The sequence below is a fragment of the Oryctolagus cuniculus genome, chromosome 11 (genome assembly GCF_964237555.1).
Source record: "Oryctolagus cuniculus chromosome 11, mOryCun1.1, whole genome shotgun sequence".
Classification (NCBI taxonomy): domain Eukaryota; kingdom Metazoa; phylum Chordata; class Mammalia; order Lagomorpha; family Leporidae; genus Oryctolagus; species Oryctolagus cuniculus.
This window is the reverse complement of record NC_091442.1, coordinates 40,887,653-40,905,703: the sequence shown is the minus strand read 5'-3', so window position 1 is coordinate 40,905,703 and position 18,051 is coordinate 40,887,653. Positions and strand designations below refer to the sequence as shown.

Here is an 18,051-nt window from a genome sequence, read left to right as displayed (position 1 = left end):
TAACAAGAGTCAACATGACATTTAATTTGGTAGATATTACTGAACAAGTAAACTCTACCTCAAAAATAAAATGTGTGTGTTGTTCCTTTTTCTGAGAGTGCTTGCTTCTGCATCTAAGGGGTTTCTTTGAAACATTCAGAGAGTAACATGGTAAGCAAGATGGATAGAATACGCATTATTGCTCACATATATCTGATAGTAAATCAGAAACCCGATTCTATGTCCTGAAAAAAAAAGTACTTCTTTAGTACCTCTATTTTAGCAGCATAAAATAAATGTAACTACAACTGGTATACTGAATAGAGCATCAAGTGAGCCATTTCTTCTGGCAGTAGTGAAATGAAAGCAGGGCATGCACTTGGCAGGACAAGAAAGAACCCAAGAACCAAGTGGATGTCACCCATTTAACCCTTCAGCCTGCCTACCCTGTGGCATAAAGATTCTGCTAGCCAAGTAGGACAGTTCCCAGTAGGACAGAAAATCTACAGGGACAGAGCGTGGGAGCAGGGTTGTAAGGATCACCAGGGTTCCCTGATGCAAAAGTAGATTTGGCTCCCTAATCTCTGCCCACGTCTTGACCTCGTTGAGAGTGGGCTGTCTTCTGGGCAGCCGTGGATTTCTATGTTGCAATCACCACAGATCATGCAGTGCCTGTAAGTACCTTCGTGGGATAGAGTGTATTCACCTTTGTGTGCAGTGTCCAATCCTGCCTGCCTATTATCAATAATTTCATGATTGCAAAAGCTGTCAGCATCCAGTCACTCCACAGGCCAACTATAAGCTTAATGAATAAACAGTGAACTTGTGTACTGGTGAAGGCACAGCTCCATGCTCCTCAAGGAATCTCATGCCCCATGGCTGAAGCTTGAAATCATAATGCCCAGTGGCAGAAACAACTTGCAAGAGGACACATCCTCTATGGTAGCACTATTACAAATCCCTCAACCTTGGAATCACAGCAGTGTGGGGACCCATTCGTAGGCACTGCGACAATAAACAGCTGAGAGGCTGAGGTGGCTCCAGAGTCTCAGATTCCTACATCAGTAAACTGAATGTGAAGAAGTTTTTTAAAAAAGGAACTTAAACTTGATCATCCAGAAACCGGCAACTAACCTCTTACTAAGGACTTCCCAGTAGAAGGACCCAAATAGAGCTTATTTTCTGCTCCACTTTAACTGATCAAATAGTTCCTTGACTTTGTTTCCACACTCATCAAATAAAAGGCTTCCCCCTCCTACACTTTCAAGGGAGCCCACAACCACTTACCATGTAGAGCTGCCAGATTCATGAATCAGTGCCACCTCAAGCCAACTGTTTAAAATTTGTGTATGTCTCTGTTTATCTTTGTAAAAGTGTAAAAGACACAAAAAAATGCAAGGGAACATCACACACAACTTTGGGATGAAGATCTCTGGGAAAGACAGGGGAGATAACAGAAGAGGTAGGTGGAGATGTAATTGGAAAGTTAATATTTTGTTATTTAGAAAGAAGATTTGCAAAAAAACATGGTAAAAACATTTAACAGCTATTACCTATGGTGGTAGGTACAAAGATCTCATATTTTCTTTATATTTGAAATATTTCACAATTAAAAGTCCTATAATGGATAGCAAGACTCTATTCAGCTATGTTATCTTCCTTTACACACACATGGAGCTACTTGGAGTTTCCAAACACCATAGCGATTCTTACTTCTGTACCTATTAGTATTAGTGTTTCTTTTTTCCCAGGCTTCAGATAGCTAGATTACTTCTAAAGTTACTTATTTGCAATCAAAACTCGAAACAACAAAATTTGGCTTAATGCAGTTCTAGTAAGACTGAGATGAACAGTCTTATTTTTACCATTCCCCTCCCTCTATCTCCAAGATGATTATACAGGGAGTCAGCATTGTGGCATAGCAGGTTCAGCCAGTACCTGAGATACCAGCATCCCATATGAGTACTGGTTAGAGTCCCGGCTGCTCCACTTCCCATACAGCTCCTGGCTGATGTGCTTCAGGAAGCAGTGGAAGATGATTCAAGCACATGGGCCCCTGCCCATGTGGACAGGGGAGACCCCGATGGAGTTCCAGGCTCCTGACTTCAGCCTGGTCTAGCCTTGGCCATTGTGGACATTCGGGTAGTAAACCAGTAGATGGAAGAGCTCTTTCTCTGTCTTTCCTTCTCTCTAACTTTGCCTTTCAAATAAGTAAAATAATCTTTTTTAAAAATAAGATGATTATTTAGTATAAGTTAAGGGATTTTTTTAAGCATTCATGTATGGTGTGGAGGTGTGTGAATATGTGCATGAATGTGTATGTTTGAGTATGTTTGTGTTTAGGAGTGTTACTGATAATGCTATTCAGTGCAGCTAAGTTCACTTTTAAAATCTATACAGACCTTCACATTTTTTTAAAGATTTATTTATTTTTTATTTGAAAGACAGAGTTACAGAGAGAGAAAGAGAGGTTTTCCATCTGCTGGTTCACTCCCCAATTGGCCACAATGGCCTAGGCCAGAGCAGGAGCCAGGAGCTTCTTCCAGGTCTCCCACGTGGGAGCAGGGGCCCAAGCAGGGGCCCAAGCTATCCCAGGCCATAGCAGAGAGCTAGCTTAGAAATGGAGCAACTGGAACTGAAACCAATGCCAATATGAGATGCTGACACTGCAGGCATTGGCTTTACCTGCTATGCCACAAAGCCAGCCTGCTCCCCCCATATAGACTTTAAACAAATTTTTTTAAACATTGCAAGGAATTATAATCTACCATTTAGCCCAAAAGCTCTGTTACCATGGAAATGGTTTATGTCCAGATTTCAACAGCCCAATTTATTTTCTCTGAGAAAAAATTGATTATTAGAGTGAAGCATTTTTATTTTAAAATAATTAGAGCTGGCACTGTGGCACAGTGGTTAAAGCCCCGGCCTGCAGCACTGGCATCCCATATGGGCCCCAATTCGAATTGTGGCTGCTCTTCTTCCGATCCAGCTCTCTGCTATGGCCTGGGAACGCAGTAGAAGATGGCCCAAATGCTTGGGCCCCTGCACCCACATGGGAGACCAGGAAGAAGTTCCTGGCTTCTGACTTCGGATTGGCACAGCTCCAGCCATTGTGGCCAAATGGGGAGTGAACCAGCAGGTGGAAGACCTCTCTCTCTCTGGTTCTCTCTGTAACGCTGTCTTTCAAATAAATAAAATAAACCTTTTTTTTTTTTTTTGACAGGCAGAGTTAGACAGTGAGAGAGAGAGACAGAGACAAAGGTCTTCCTTCCATTGGTTCACCCCCCCAAATGGCCGCTATGGCCGGCACGCTGTGCAGATCCGAAGCTAGGAGCCAGGTGCCTTTCCCTGGTCTCCCATGCAGGTGCAAGACCCAAGCACTTGGGCCATCCTTCACTGCCCTCCTGGGCCACAGCAGAGAGCTGGACTGGAAGAAGAGCAACTGGGACAGGATCCGGCGCCCCAACCAGAACTAGAACCTGGTGTGCCAGCACCGCAGGTGGAGGATTAGCCTAGTGAGCCACAGCGCCAGCCAATAAAATAAATCTTAAAATCAGTAAATAAAATAATTGAGTGGCCCAGTTGTCTGGCCACACCCTTAGGCGTGACACTGAAAATATAGAAGAAAATGTAATCCATGAATTAACCTTATATAAATAGATGCTGTGGTTGTGGTTGGACAAAAGCTCATTTGGCTGACAACTTGTGTTGACACACTCATCATGCATCTTGATCATTGCTCATGTCAGACTTTACCAAGAAGGCATGCAATGAGCTCTCCATCCCACAGCTCTTCTTACCATGTTAGGATGATACTGCCTTCTTTGAGAGGTCTGAGCTGTATCTCTTCCTATGGAATCTGAGACACCTGTGACTATGGCAGAAATAATGCTATGTGGCTTCCATATCAGAAATCAGAAATATTCATATCATAATATCATAAATATTTCTGCTGGTCTTCTTAAGAGACTCGCTCTTACATGCAAACATCACGCCATGAGGAAGAGCGCATGGTGAACCAAGGTGCAGCTATTCTGACAAAGCCCTAGCCCAAAGTAGGTAATTTTCAGATGATTTCAGCTCCAGACCTTTGAATTAACCCAGATGAGGCCACATGGCACAGAGATGAGCCTTGCTAAACACTAATTGCAAATTCATAGGCAAATCATAGAAATGCATGGGTAGGCCCCTGACATTCTTCCAGCTTCTTCCTGTCACCACTTTTGGGATCTCTTGATTCTCCAACTATGTAGTACTTGGATCCAGGTGAAAAACTCAGACTGAATGGATCAGGTGGAACCACACTGGGGTGATATGAAGAATATAGATGTTCTAATTGCTACATGGCTGAGAGATTGTGCCAAGGGGGAAGGGCTCCAGGTGACCCATCCCAGCTCCAGATAAGTCAGGAGAACCTACAGGAACACCTCACTATGGAGGCCTGGGAGCATGGCTTCTTTATTTTATTTTTTAGAAGTTAAACAGTAGAATAATTTTGTGAAATGTTGGTTCTTGAGAGGCTATATTCATCAGATATTAAGTGTGCACTTTCAATTAGCCCTAGCTCATCTGCCATTCCCTTACTAGAAAACGTGAATTCAGAAATCGAGTGATTTTTCTCCTCAAGGCCAAAAAAAAATTAGTGGTAGAAGCTCAGGTATCTTAACTTCACATCCAGAATCCTTTCTGTGATTGCACCCTGGTGGAGACACATGGGATTGAGTTTCCAGGCTTGTCACTAACTCTGTGGCACAGGATAGAGCATTGTTATTCTGTGTCCTAGTTTTCACATCTGTATAATTAAAAAAAATGAATTATATCATATATATATATATTTCCTTTCTATACCTCTGCTGTATCTCTATGGAAATCTTTTTATACTGTGTCAATTTAATTAACCTGGAGCCACAATTCTCTGAATGGTTTTGAGCTAGGGTTGGCCACAGAGAAATTTCTGGGAGGCTGAAAAGACAGAAATTCAGCCGCAGCCACTGGGCTCAGATGGTGCTAAAGGGCCCTGGCAGGACCATGCCTGCTGTTGCTCATCACTTAGAATTGGGTGCAGGTGGATCCCGAGCGTCTCGGACCCCTGCTGCTTCTCCTGTGGCAGAGGCTTAGCATCAAGGTTGGGTATACATCCTGCTCCACAGCGAGGGCAGTGGTTCCTGCCACAGGGTAACTCGGGCTCGGGGTTCAAGGCAGTGAGAAGCAGATAAGCATGCCAGTGTGCCCATATGGGTTCCAGTTGATCCACGTGACTTCCCTGTTAGTCTTGTTCTCTCCCTCTTACCACTTATCCCACTCTCCCTTGTACCATCTGCCTTGCTGACCAATGCCAAGCCTGTTAGGAAGCTGAAGCAGTGGCCTTCCATGGGCATCTGCACAAGCTACATTCAATGGACCCGTGAGAAGTTTCTCCTGCTCAGCCATGCCCTTCTGGAAATTTTCTTTCCCGTTTCTTGCACCATTGTGTAAGATTTAACACTAACAATGAATCCTTTATTCCATATCACTCTTAGGGTTCTGCTTCCCTGATTAAATGCTGAGTGATGTCATTTTTCATATAATTTTGCTAAATATAATGTAGAGAAATGCAGTGAAGTGAAAAAAATAACAAAGTTCCTTTATAGAGGTATGTTAGCTGTCCAGGCTGCTAGAATTCCAATTATTCCTTTCAAAGTAAATTTTGTCAGTCTTAGTCCACCATTTCAGTGAACTTCCTAAAGTGTGCATCCACTTCTTTGTAATTAACTTAATATATTTAAAATTGGCTCAATATATATATATATCTATTAAGCACATATATGTGTTTATATATATGCTTACATGTACATATATATGTAATATTTTTTTCAAAAACATGTCAATAAATTCAGATGGATACCCAGCCTGAAATATTATAGCAAATAATACAAAAGGCAGCATTTTTGGAAGACTTGACCCCAGTCTTCCTTATACCTTAACCTAGAACCTTACAAAGTATACTGTGGTACATATCTTTGCATTCCCAATGCAAGGCATAGATACTGACTCATAACAGGAGCTCTGCAAATACTCACAGAGACTATGTTTAGAATATGGCTAAAATGTAGATATGTGGCAGGTATTTTCCAAAGGTGCTTAGTTCTAGAACCAAAACTAATTATATTTAGGATAACTTTTTCTAGGTTTGCCAGAAGCCAGAGAACAAAATTAGAATTCTGGATGGCTTTGCAAAGTAGAAAAAGCACTACATAAATAGTAGTAGTTATTAACTGTCACTTGTTGTGGACATATCCAATGATGCTATGTTGCGTGTAACAGTTCTTCAACTCAGCACTAATGTTTTCATGTAAAGTGCCTATTAGTTTCACAATAGCAAAATAATGCTTTGTAACTAGTATGCACTAAAAATAATAGCTTTTTTTCAAATGAAAAGACCATATCAAGGTTTGGTACGACTGTAGATTGGCAAAAACTTTCATATACAGCTTTGTGGTATATATAAATTAACTGAACAGGCACATATCCTATGACCTAACTACTTTACATCTAAGTAAATATCTAGCAGAATGTACATCTATACCACAAAAGGACACATCCCAGAATCTTCAGTCAAGTTATTTGTAATATCTCCAAATTGGAAACTGCTTAAATGTCCATAAATGGTGGAGTGGATAAACACATTTGTGATGTACTGATACAATGTAACATCACAAAGCAGTAAGAATGAAAAAATTTACAACTACACACAAAGGTAAATCTATGGGTAAATCTCCCAGATAGAATGTTACATAAAATAATCCAGATAAAACATAGTGCACACATTGGATGATTCCATTTCTTTAGGGTTCAAAAACATGATAGAAATAGGCAAAATCACCTAGGGTGTTCAAAGTTAGTGTAGCAATTATTCTGAGGTGAGAGTTGGTGACAAGGGACCAAGGGGAATGCCTGGGATCTTGATTCTTTGATCCCGATGCTGTTTCCTTGGCTGTGTTCAGTTTGTGAAAATTCATCAAGCTGTGCACTCTGGATCTGTGTTCTTTTCTGTGTGTATGTTACACTTCAATAGGGATTTTTTTTAAAAGGTTGAAAGTCTTATGTTACAGTTGTCTTGGTCAACAATCAAAAAATCTATTTTCATGGACTTGGAGGTCAAAAAGCCCTTTAAAAGCTGAGCTTCTAAAGGCAGTCTCTCCATATATTTCCACTGATGCCAACTGAAGCTCACCCATGAAGGCATAAAGGAGTAAAGATGTATTTCTTCCACCAAGACATCCATTAATCTGCAGTTGGGGGTTTTATGCCCCATAAACATGAAGACATAAGTCTTCTTAATCTTTTCTAGCAACATACCCGCTGCTCCTGAAGAGGGTAACACGGTGAAGCAGGTTTGGAATATCTGCAGTCAACCTCCATTTTTCACGGCTACCAGTTACAGGCCAGCTGACACAGCCAAGATTATCCTGTGTTCAGCGATACTGGGAGAATGAATGGATTCTGATGAATGTAATTTGCTTCCCCAATGCCAAACATTCATAGATCTGGTATGCATGTAAGTACTTCTTTAACTGAGGACTGATGGAGGGCTAGCCAGTGTAAATATAGCCTGATGTACATCTGGGGTGAAATCCCAGTCTTTCTGAAAGAAAAACCAACAACCTCAGCAGGGAAGGCCTGGGTCTGGTTAATCCACATTAAGTAGTGGCTGCTGATAATAAGCAAATTAAACTGCAGGACTTAAGTAGTAAATTTGTAGAAAGACAGTTTTGAAATTGTAGAGGATCAGAATGATTGGAACTTCTTTGATGTGATGAATAAATCAGTGATAAACAGAGTAACCAAAATAAGGACAGTACTGATTGACAGAACAGAATAAGAAGGTAGGGTACCTGGGTCCTATTCCCTGTCATTCCCATGGGGTATTAATTTTCTGCTGCTGTGTAACAAATCATGACAAACACAATATCCCAACACAATAATGCTTTATATCTCAGTTTCATGGTAGGTGGAAAACTCAGACCCAACCTAGTTAGCTCCTCTGCCCAGAGTCACAAAAGTCACAATTCAGTTGTTAGTTGTGTTGCAATCTTCACGAGATGGTTTTGGTCCTTGTCCAAGTGCAATTAGGCTATTGATAGATTTGATTCCCTGCAATTGTACAATTGAGGTCCCCGGATTCTTGCTAGCTTTTGACTGGGGACAGTTTCTACCTACTAGAGGCCACCTGCAACTCCTTGCTTTATGAACCACAGAACATTTCAGGACATGCTGTTTTCTTTCTTCTAGGCCAGCGAGAGGACTACGTCTCTATTACTTGCTCCATTTCCAACCTCTAGACTCCTTTTAAAATCTCTCAATTAGGTCAGGCCCACCAAGACACTTTCCCTTTTAGTTAACCCAACCAATTAAATCTCTTAATTACATGTGAAAAAATCTCTTTTCCTAATCAAAGGAGCCACAATCCCATAGTATTTGCAGGTTACACCCTCCTTGAAGGAGAGACGTTTCAGTGAGGTGCGCACATCCACAGAAGGGCAGTGGCAATCTGGGAGCTGTTGTCTTAATGCTCCAACTTGACTGGTGCATTTATCGGCTCTTGACCTTGAGCAAGTTACTTAACCTTGGTTAGCCTCAGTCTCTTCATCTCTAAAGTGGAAACACTGAACTCTTGGTTTAGGAGTTAGTGGCTTAAAATAACACATATTCTTTGGCTCACAGTTTTGTAGGTTCTAAGTGCAGCACCATATTCAGGGTATCATCAGACTGAAGTCAAGGTATCAGCCGAACTAAGCTCTTGTCTGAAGGCTCTGGAGAGAAATCCACTTGTAAGTTCATTTTTGGTGGTTATATAATTCAGTTCCTTGCAGTTGGAGGACTAGGGTCCCTATTTCCTTGTTGGCTAGCTGCTGGGGGTCACTCTGAACTCCTGGAGGTCTCTGGCATTCCTTGCCATATATCTGCTTCTATCTTCAAGTCTTCAAATGAATGTCAAATCCTCCTTGATTTTCAATCTCTGACTTCATTTTTTTTATGCTCTCCAGAATCAGATTTAAAGGACTAATGTGATGGGGTCAAGCCCACCCAATTAATCACCCTATCTCAAGGTCAACTGATTTGGGACCTTAATTACATCTGCAAAATCCTTTCAGAGTCAAATGTAGATCATGGTTTTGATAATTGTACCCCATGGGTCAGGAATCTCAGAGCTCATCTTAGAATGCTGCCTGTACAGCTCATTACAACGACCTCATGAAGCACTCAATGTCACGCCTTGGGCAGGGGACCTCACATACATGGGGGACTTCCAAAAGTTCATGGAAAAGTAGAATTAAAACAGAAGTGCTTATGATAGAAAATTATGAAATTCACACATATTATTTTTAGAATACATATTTTCCTTGAGCTTTATGAAGATACTCCATATAGTAAATGACCCATAAACAAAATTCTTATTCATTAGGCACTGAAACACTTAGTGTAGCACTGGCAAACAGTTATAATCAGTATTCACATGGTGAGTCCTTTATTTCTACCCTGATCTTTTAAAATACACCAAGACAAGCTATCAGCTCGTTGAAAATATCAGGGCATTTTTTTTTCCTTCTGATACAGCAAAAGCTATTTTGTTCCAATTTCTGTGAAATTTCATCTTAAAAGTAACATTGATGAAAATGACCCATATTATATGTAAGCAGCTCTATTTTTGTCTGGCCATGTCGACCAATGACAGAAAGAGAAATTGGGTAAGCTGATATTCAAGCTTCTGTCATGGAAAATGTTTTACAAGACCGCAGAGGAGTCCCTGTTCTGGTATTTTAATGTCCTTGTCAAGCGTTGCCGAGTATCGTTTTTCTGCTTCTTCAAGGTACTAAATATGTTCGCACTGGTGCTCACTGCCACAGAAACTAGTATTTCAATCTCCAAATTATAGAATGGGAAAATTTTTCTCTCCTTGTTCCCAGAGATACTTGGATCAGTTGGTGAGCATTTATAGCCCATAAACACTCAAAGGGCATTTTTGCATTTTGATATTGCTTCTGTGTGCATAAAAAGGATCTTTTATTTGGGGGGCTTTTCTGCAAACCCAGTACATCTGTCATTACTCCCTGGAAGCACAATTTAGAGTCTTCCTGTTTTGTTTTGATAAATTGCTCTTTCTGACTTTTCTTCAACTCTCTGAGAAAAATGGCCATGTATCTGAAGAACCAAGAGTTATTTAGGTTTGGGCTGGAGGCTCCTCTGAACAAGTTAATTCATAAAGTCTGCCTCATATTGATCAAAATGGACAGTCTCACCAATGACACATCTGTCGTGGTCCTTGAGGCTGTTCCAAATGTGTGGCAGAGGACACACACATGCACACAAGAAGGGACTAAGGACCTACAGTTCCGTATTCTAGCATAGCAAGCCTGCAGCTCATGTAACCCAAGATATGCACCTGGGAGATACTGGGCAAAAGCCAGGCAAAGACAAACAATAGTTTTCTTTCATTTTCTTTTCTTTTTAAAAGTTATATTTATTTCAAAGGCAGAGTGGCAAAGAGAGAGGAAAAGACAAAGAGAGAAAGAAGTCTTCCATCTGCTGGTACACTCCCCAAATGGGCCAGGTTGAAGCCAGGAGCAGGAGCTTCATCCAGGTCTCCTGCATCAGTGGCAGGAGTCCAAGCACTTGGGTCACCTTCTGCTGCTTTTCCAGGCCCGTGGCTTGAAAGTAGAGCAGCCAGACATGGGCTGTTGCTGTCAGAATTAGCAATTTAACTCAGTGCACCTCAATGCTGGTCCTATGAATAGGGGTTTTTCATAGCTGGACAGGAAGTTTTGCTGAGGCCACTCACAACTGCCCATTCCTCCAGGCCTAACACAGATCATTCTTCCTGGTGGTGGTGGGGGGTGCTGGGGGGTGCCAGCCCCTGACAGCTATGAGGAGTCCCACTGAGAGACTTTGCCAAAGAGAGTGCATCATGCATGCTGACCAATTCTTCCTGGAGTCAGCCTGCATCCAATCACGAACTCAAGCAGCAGCCCGATGGCCGAACTCCCTCCTCTTGATTTCGTGCAACCCTGAGGGGCCATCTGTTAAGGATGTGTCTCCTTAGTTTCACATGCAGGAAACTTCTAACTCCCAGAATCTCAGAAGATGGTTACATTTGGAGATAAAGCTTTAAAGAGAATATAAGGTTACAGTCAGGCATAGAGTTCCTTCCTGTACTTCGCCGTCAGTCACTCCCACGGTGCCCTTAGTCCCCTTAAACTAAGAAGACAGTGCCAGGAATAGGTCTTTTGATTCCAACGTCTTCACCAGCTAGTCTGTGACATGAAATTACACTGCCAATGCTAGAGCTATTGTGCATCCAGCGTTTATGCCGCGCTCCTGTCAGCCCCCAGCCCAGCTGCAGCGCTATTGTACATTTCATACTCCTGCTTCCCAGAACCCTGTTTCCGCTTTCTTTTATCTGATGGGGAACATCTGCAGAGGTGGTTCAGAGACAAAAGTTAATAATTACTCTTTCTTTGTCCTAGTAATTAAAAATTTCAAGGAAGGATTGTCATTCATTGCTGCTGATGAAGATAGTGCTTTAAAAAGGCAACAGATCATGACCTTAAAAATGTCATCACTGATAAATAGAAATATCAACTCAACTCAAGATGAGAGAATGCTATGCCAAGTCACTGGTGACCTGAAATCTGGTCAGGTGCTCACAGGAATAGGGACCCCCCCTACATACTTGCAAACTCTCCCGACAGCCTTGTTTTCTCCACATTTCATTAGTATCTGACACACAAGTAGATGCCATTTACAGCTCCAAGGAAGCTCATTAACATGTCTTCCAGAAGAGCATTTTATGTGGACAAACGCTGTTTTTCTAACTGGTGTCCCTCTCACTCTTACAAGAAAGAATCTTGTTCTTCAAAAGGCAAATCTCAAGAGAGCACTCTCCCTCGGGTGAATTTCCATAGGCTTACATCTGATACAATGTGAAGTAGTGAACCAAAATGGTTCCATTCACAAGGTGTCTGAGGCTGTGTGGATGTGGATGTGCCTGTGTGCTTGAGCATGTGTGTGGCGATGTGTGTGTGTGTGTGTGTGTGTGTGTGTGGTGTATAGGAGAAAGGAAGAAAACAGGTGCATTGTGTCTCTCTTCTAAGACACCACCTCTTCACCGTCTCCTCCAACATTCACTCTGTATCCAAGCCATTGGTTGTTTACTTTGTGTTTTTATCTACTTGTCACTCTCTGTGTCATCTCTCTCTTTTAAAGCCATATCAAGGAGCATGTACCTTAACTAACCTGTGAATCCCTCGGTGAGACTCTGCCTTTTGCTTTAATCATCTTTCTACCTGGCAATCAAAGGGTCATTTGTACTGCTACATCTGACCATTAGGGCCTGCAGGACCTGACTCCAACATCCCCGCTCAATCAGGGCTCCCCAAAGGAAAAATCATTTACAAAAAAGGTGAAAACGGTCTATGGTGCTGCTGTCCATGACAGAAGGTGCCTTTGTCTCCTCGCTCCTCACCCTGTTTCTAAAGCGCGTCATCATTGCCCTGAGACAGTTAAATAAGGCTGATCTCCTATCCATATTTGTCAACCAAACCATCAGATTTCAGGGGTTTTATTAATTAAATGCTTTTCAAATGTTTATCAGAGGTTATGTCTCTCTCAGGGAATGGGACAATGGCCACAGTATTCCTGCAAAACTAAATTTAATTTGTTTTTTTTTTTAATATGGTCTTTTATTTCATGTATTATGTAAAAGGTTTATGCATGCATGTGATTAAAAACAGCGATTTTATTTGCAGTCTGTACTGATCTGGGAGGAAGAGGGACTCAGCTTGTACAGTGGCTTCATTGCTTCCTAACGCACTACAGCGCACCTTCTGGGCGGGGGGGAATGGAACCCCCTCCATCCAGAAAAATCATGATTTATGGCATAGACCAGGACACGTGGTACACATTTGTATGACAGATAGATATTCATGGAGAAAAAAACAATATATCTGGGCTTCCAAATATATTTCTTCTTCATATAGTATAATCTTAAGGTATAATACAGTCTTCTGAACTTTACATTTTAAAATCAAATCTACTATGAATATCAAAATCTTCTCACGGAAAGGGATGGGAAGAGAATGGGACTAGTAGTTGCTGAACACTCGGATGCTAGACTCTGAGGTATGTGCTGTCACATGTGTAAGCTCAGCTCACCCGGATCATGCCCTGTGAATAATTATTGCACTAATTTTGTAGGGACATCATCTCCTTTTTTTAGAAAAGTAACTAAGACAACAGCAAAAGAATACCTAACCAAATGAAAACAAGCACAAAAAGTAAAAGGAAGACAACTAAAGTCTACCAATGTCAACCTCGAGTCAATATTTTTCTCTACTGGAGAGAGAAGGGGGAAAAAAAGCAACACCAGTCAGGTATACACTAGGTTATTTCAATAGAGGGCAACAGAATGATGACCTTCTGAACCTAGCCAACAGATGTCCCACCCATTATACTGATCTTGTTATATAATGTCTGCTGCTGTAATCCCTTAAAAATCCATTTTCTAAACTCAATTCCTCCCAGCATCTGTGAGGCTAAACGCTGCGGCGGCTGTTTCCTGGTTTGCGCTGATGATTCCCATGCCAGTTACAGGTCAGAATTTAAGGGCAGTCAAAATAGAGCCTTGGTTTGCACGTTCAGCAGGAAGACGATGATGCTTTCTTTGCATCTGTGCTGCATCCAACAATGTTCCATCCAATCACCCTTCAGCAGGAGAGGAAGTGTCCAAATTACAGAAATGCACAAGTGGAATTGGCATATTGGCACAATTTAGAGTAACTACTCAGTTGCTCAGAGGGACACATTCCTAAAATAATATTGCCGAAGTCCGTGCTAAACTTTCCATCTGAAGTGTGGATTTGTTCCGTTGGACATAACTGGATGATTTATTCTTTAAAACCAAGCAAATCCACAATGATATACTTTTGGGAGGTTTTGGGGGGAGAAGCCAAAATATAAGTCTATGAACAGATGTGAAAAATATTTGGAAAGAAACCGTGATGATGTATTCATTGGAAAACTTTATCCAGGATTCTATTTTTCTATTTAGCTTATTTTCTGGGTTGTGAAACATATACACATATTCTGGGAAACAAATTATTTGAAGTATATTTAATTCCTAAGCCAAATCTTTGAGAAACCAGATATGGAACAGCCATAAATTTCTCAACTATGTTGAAGGTCCACTTTGAAAAAGTTCTATTTTTTAGGGAATTATTTTGATTTTTTTCTTGTGATATCAGGGGTTTTACTGCTACCATATTTAATTACCACATGATTTAGTCGTGTGAGAGCCCATGTACTTTTTCTTAACTTTTGTTTATTTATTTAATTTAAAAGGCAGAGAGACAGATGGACAGAGATCTCCCATCCATTGATTCATTAACCAGATTCTCGAAACAGCTGGGGCTGGGCCAAGGCCAAAGCCAGGAACAAGGAACTCAGTCTGGATCTTCCATGTGGGTATCAGGGACCCAACCACTTGCCCCATCAGGTGCTGCCTCCCAGAGTGAACAATTACAGGAAGCTGCAATCACTCGGAGATGCAATGCAGGCATCCAAAGTGACATCTTAACCACTGTGCCAAACAGCTTCCTCCAGAATGTGTTTTTCTAAATCTTAGCAAGCAACTCTACCCTGTAGCCACGCTTCTTCTCCAGCCAGTGTGTGTGAAATGGTTGTCAGGCCCACTCTAGACTACATGGACCATGAGGTTCCATAAAACTTGTCATGGTACACTCTTGATGGCCACTCAGCAGAGCAAAGATCATTTTTACTCTTCAGTGCTCAACTAGGAAATTGCTTTGTTCTGCCAAAATGGACCAAAACCACACGCTGATTGCCATTTACAGGGAAAACACAGTGGAAAAAAAAGGTCAAGGGGCTCAGATTAGAGAAAATTGCTACTTCATCAAGCAAATAACTATCATGAATGCCTCTATTTTGCAGAATACACTAATACATTTGGCAAACTAATATAGAAATCAATTGAAAAGAATTGATTAAAACAAACTAATGAAACTGTGAAATCCCAGGCAGTCCAGTGTGAAGCAAAACCCACTGAGGGAGTCCATGAGATTATTTAATAATGTTTACCATGGAGTAGTCTAGAACGCTGGGAATGCTGGGAATTCTCAGTGGGGATCATTCCACCCTCCGGCTCACTAACGATGGCCTGAGAAATTAGGATAAAGTGTATATTTTCTTCAAACAAGCACCTTTTATCTTAAAACGACAGCTAATTTTTAAAGCTTCTACTCAATTCTATGGTCATGTCTATTTTGGTATATAAAATGCTTCTTTCCCTAAATGTTTATAGAACATTCTGCCTTCTTGAAGAGATAGCACTTCCACCCTTTGTCTTCAGGCCCTCCCAGACCATGTTGCAAGCCTCAGTTTTAGACAGGCCATGGATATTTTTTCAAGAGAGGTGCTCTATTCTTGAACCTGTGGTAGAGTGAATCAGGAGGTGCTCTATTCTTGAACCTGTGGTAGAGTGAATCAGGTATTAACAGAGAAACTTCAAGTTCAAATGGTCCAGATTTTTTTTTTTGGTGTAGGTTTGGCCACTTACTTTGTCATTTCCAGTAAATTGTTCAGTTTCTCTAAATTCAGTACTTTTATCAGTAAAATAAGGCTAACAGAAGGACCCATGCCACACTGGAGCAATGTCTAGATTATACAACGGGATAGTGTGTGTTAAGTAATTATCACAACTATTGAAAATAGGCAAGCTAGTATTCTTTTTTTTAAAAGATTTATTTATTTATTTGAAAGTCAGAGTTACACACAGAGAGGAGAGGCAGAGATAGAGAGAGAGAGAGGTCATCCATCTGCTGGTTCACTCCCCAATTGGCCACAACAGCCGGAGCTGTGCCGATCTGAAATCAGGAGCCAGGAGCTTCTTTCAGGTCTCCCAATTGGGTGCAGGGGCCCAAGGACTCAGGCCATCTGCTACTTCTTTCCCAGGCCATAGCAGAGAGCTGGATCAGAAGCGGAGCAGCCAGAACTAGAACTGGAGCCCATATGGGATGCTGGCACAGCAGGCGGTGGTTTAACCTGCTGCGCCACAGCACCGGCCCTGCAAACTAGCATTCTTCACAAGGTTTCATTTGAACTACTTTTGAACATCTTTAGAATATTTAGTGTGGCCGGCACCGTGGCTCACTAGGCTAATCCTCCACCTGCAGCGCTGGCACACCAGGTTCTAGTCCCAGTTGGGGCGCCGGATTCTGTCCCGGTTGCCCCTCTTCCAGTCCAGCTCTCTGTTGTGCCCCAGGAAGGCAGTGGAGGATGGCCCAAGTGCTTGGGCCCTGCACCTGCATGGGAGACCAGGAGGAAGCACCTGGCTCCTGACTTCGGATCAGCGCAGTGCACCGGCTGTAGTAGCCATTTGGGGGGTGAACCAACAGAAGGAAGGCCTTTCTCCCTGTCTCTCTCTCTCACTGTCTAACTCTGCCTGTCCAAAAAAAAAAAAAAATATTTAGTGTGTGTACTGAAATTGGAGGCAGAATTCTGTGAATTTCCTAACACACTAATCTAATGTATTCCCTGTCATAATGGCCTCTTTTCCCTCTACTTCAACACAAGGTTATTGCCACAAGTAAGATTATTGCTTGCTATGCTACTTTATATGACTTTGGCTCCTTAAAAGGAAGTCAGGCTAGTAGACGCAGGAACTATGTCTTAAAAACCTTTACACCTCTAAAAGCTACAGTATTCAAATGTTAGCATAATCCTTCCAGGGTTCTTAATAAAAATGTTAGTTCCTGACAGTCTCCACAGATACTGGGATTTGTTGGCTAGAGTGGTACCCAGGAATCAGTAGTTCTTATGAGAATTTGCCACCCCTGTGCTTTTCAATGTAGGTGGCCAGTTGTGCTTCATATGATCTTATAAGCACACCAGTGGCTTCAGGGCCCACCCTAACCCAGAATTACCTCATTTTAACTAATTACATCTACAAAGACTCTACTCCAAAAAAGGATACATGATGATATTTCAGGTAGAAATGAATTTGAGGGAGGCTGGCATGTGGCACAGTGGGTTACCAATAATGCCAGCATACCATAAGGGTATCGGTTCCAGTTCAGGCTTTCCCATTTCTGATTCAGCTCCCTGCTGGGAAAGCAGTGGAGGATTGTCCGAGTCCTTGGGCTGCTGCAGGCGCATGGGAGACCTGAATGGAGTTCCAGGCTCCTAGCTTCAGCCTGGCTCAGCCCTGGCCGTTGTAGATATTTGAGGAGTGAGCCAGTGGATGGAAGATCTCTTTCTCTCTCTCCCTCTTTCTGTAACTCTGCCTTTCAAATAAATAAATAAATAAATAGTAAAAAAAAGAAGTGAATTTCAGGGAAGGGGAAATATCCAACTCAGAACATATCCCTACTCCCAATCTTGACTTTGAGAACAGTTATATCACTAGCTAATTATACTACAGTGTAAATGAGTGCCATGAAGGGTGATGCAACTTATTAAGGTTCTAGGTAATTAAAGGAATACTATTTAGCGCTATTTTCATAAAATATTCTCTTTGCAACATATATTTATGCTTCCTTGCAAATAAATCCTTTTCTTGGGTGTCATTATGGCACAGTAGTTTATGATGCTGCTTGTGAAACCACTGGCATCTCATATTCGAGTGTCCAGCTTCAAGTCCTGGCTCTGCTTCTGACTTTAGCTTCCTGCTAATGTGCACCTTGGAAGGCAGCAGATGATGGCTCAAGTACTTGGGTATCTGCCACCCAAGGAAGAGACCTGTTTGACTTCTCAGCTCCTGGCTTCAGCCTGGCCCAGCCCCAAGTATTGCAGGCATGTTGGAATCTCAACCATTAGACAGAATATATCTCTCCCTCGTTCCCTCTCTCTGCCGTTAAAAATAAATAAAAATAAATAAATTAATCTAAAAATAATATTTCTCACCAGGATATTTCTTACAATAAAATTCTGCTGCTGACATGTATCCTGTTTTTTTTTTTTTTTTTTTTTTTTTTTTTTTTTTTGGCAGGCTGAGTTAGACCGTGAGAGAGAGACACAGGG

At 41.7% G+C, this 18,051-nt stretch overlaps 1 protein-coding gene across 6 annotated transcripts in view; it reads right to left on the bottom strand.

The window, feature by feature from the left end:
- Positions 1–18,051, bottom strand: part of MACROD2 (mono-ADP ribosylhydrolase 2) — a 2,173,823-nt gene that overhangs the window by 215,294 nt on the left and 1,940,478 nt on the right. The gene's annotated exons all lie outside the window — the stretch shown is intronic.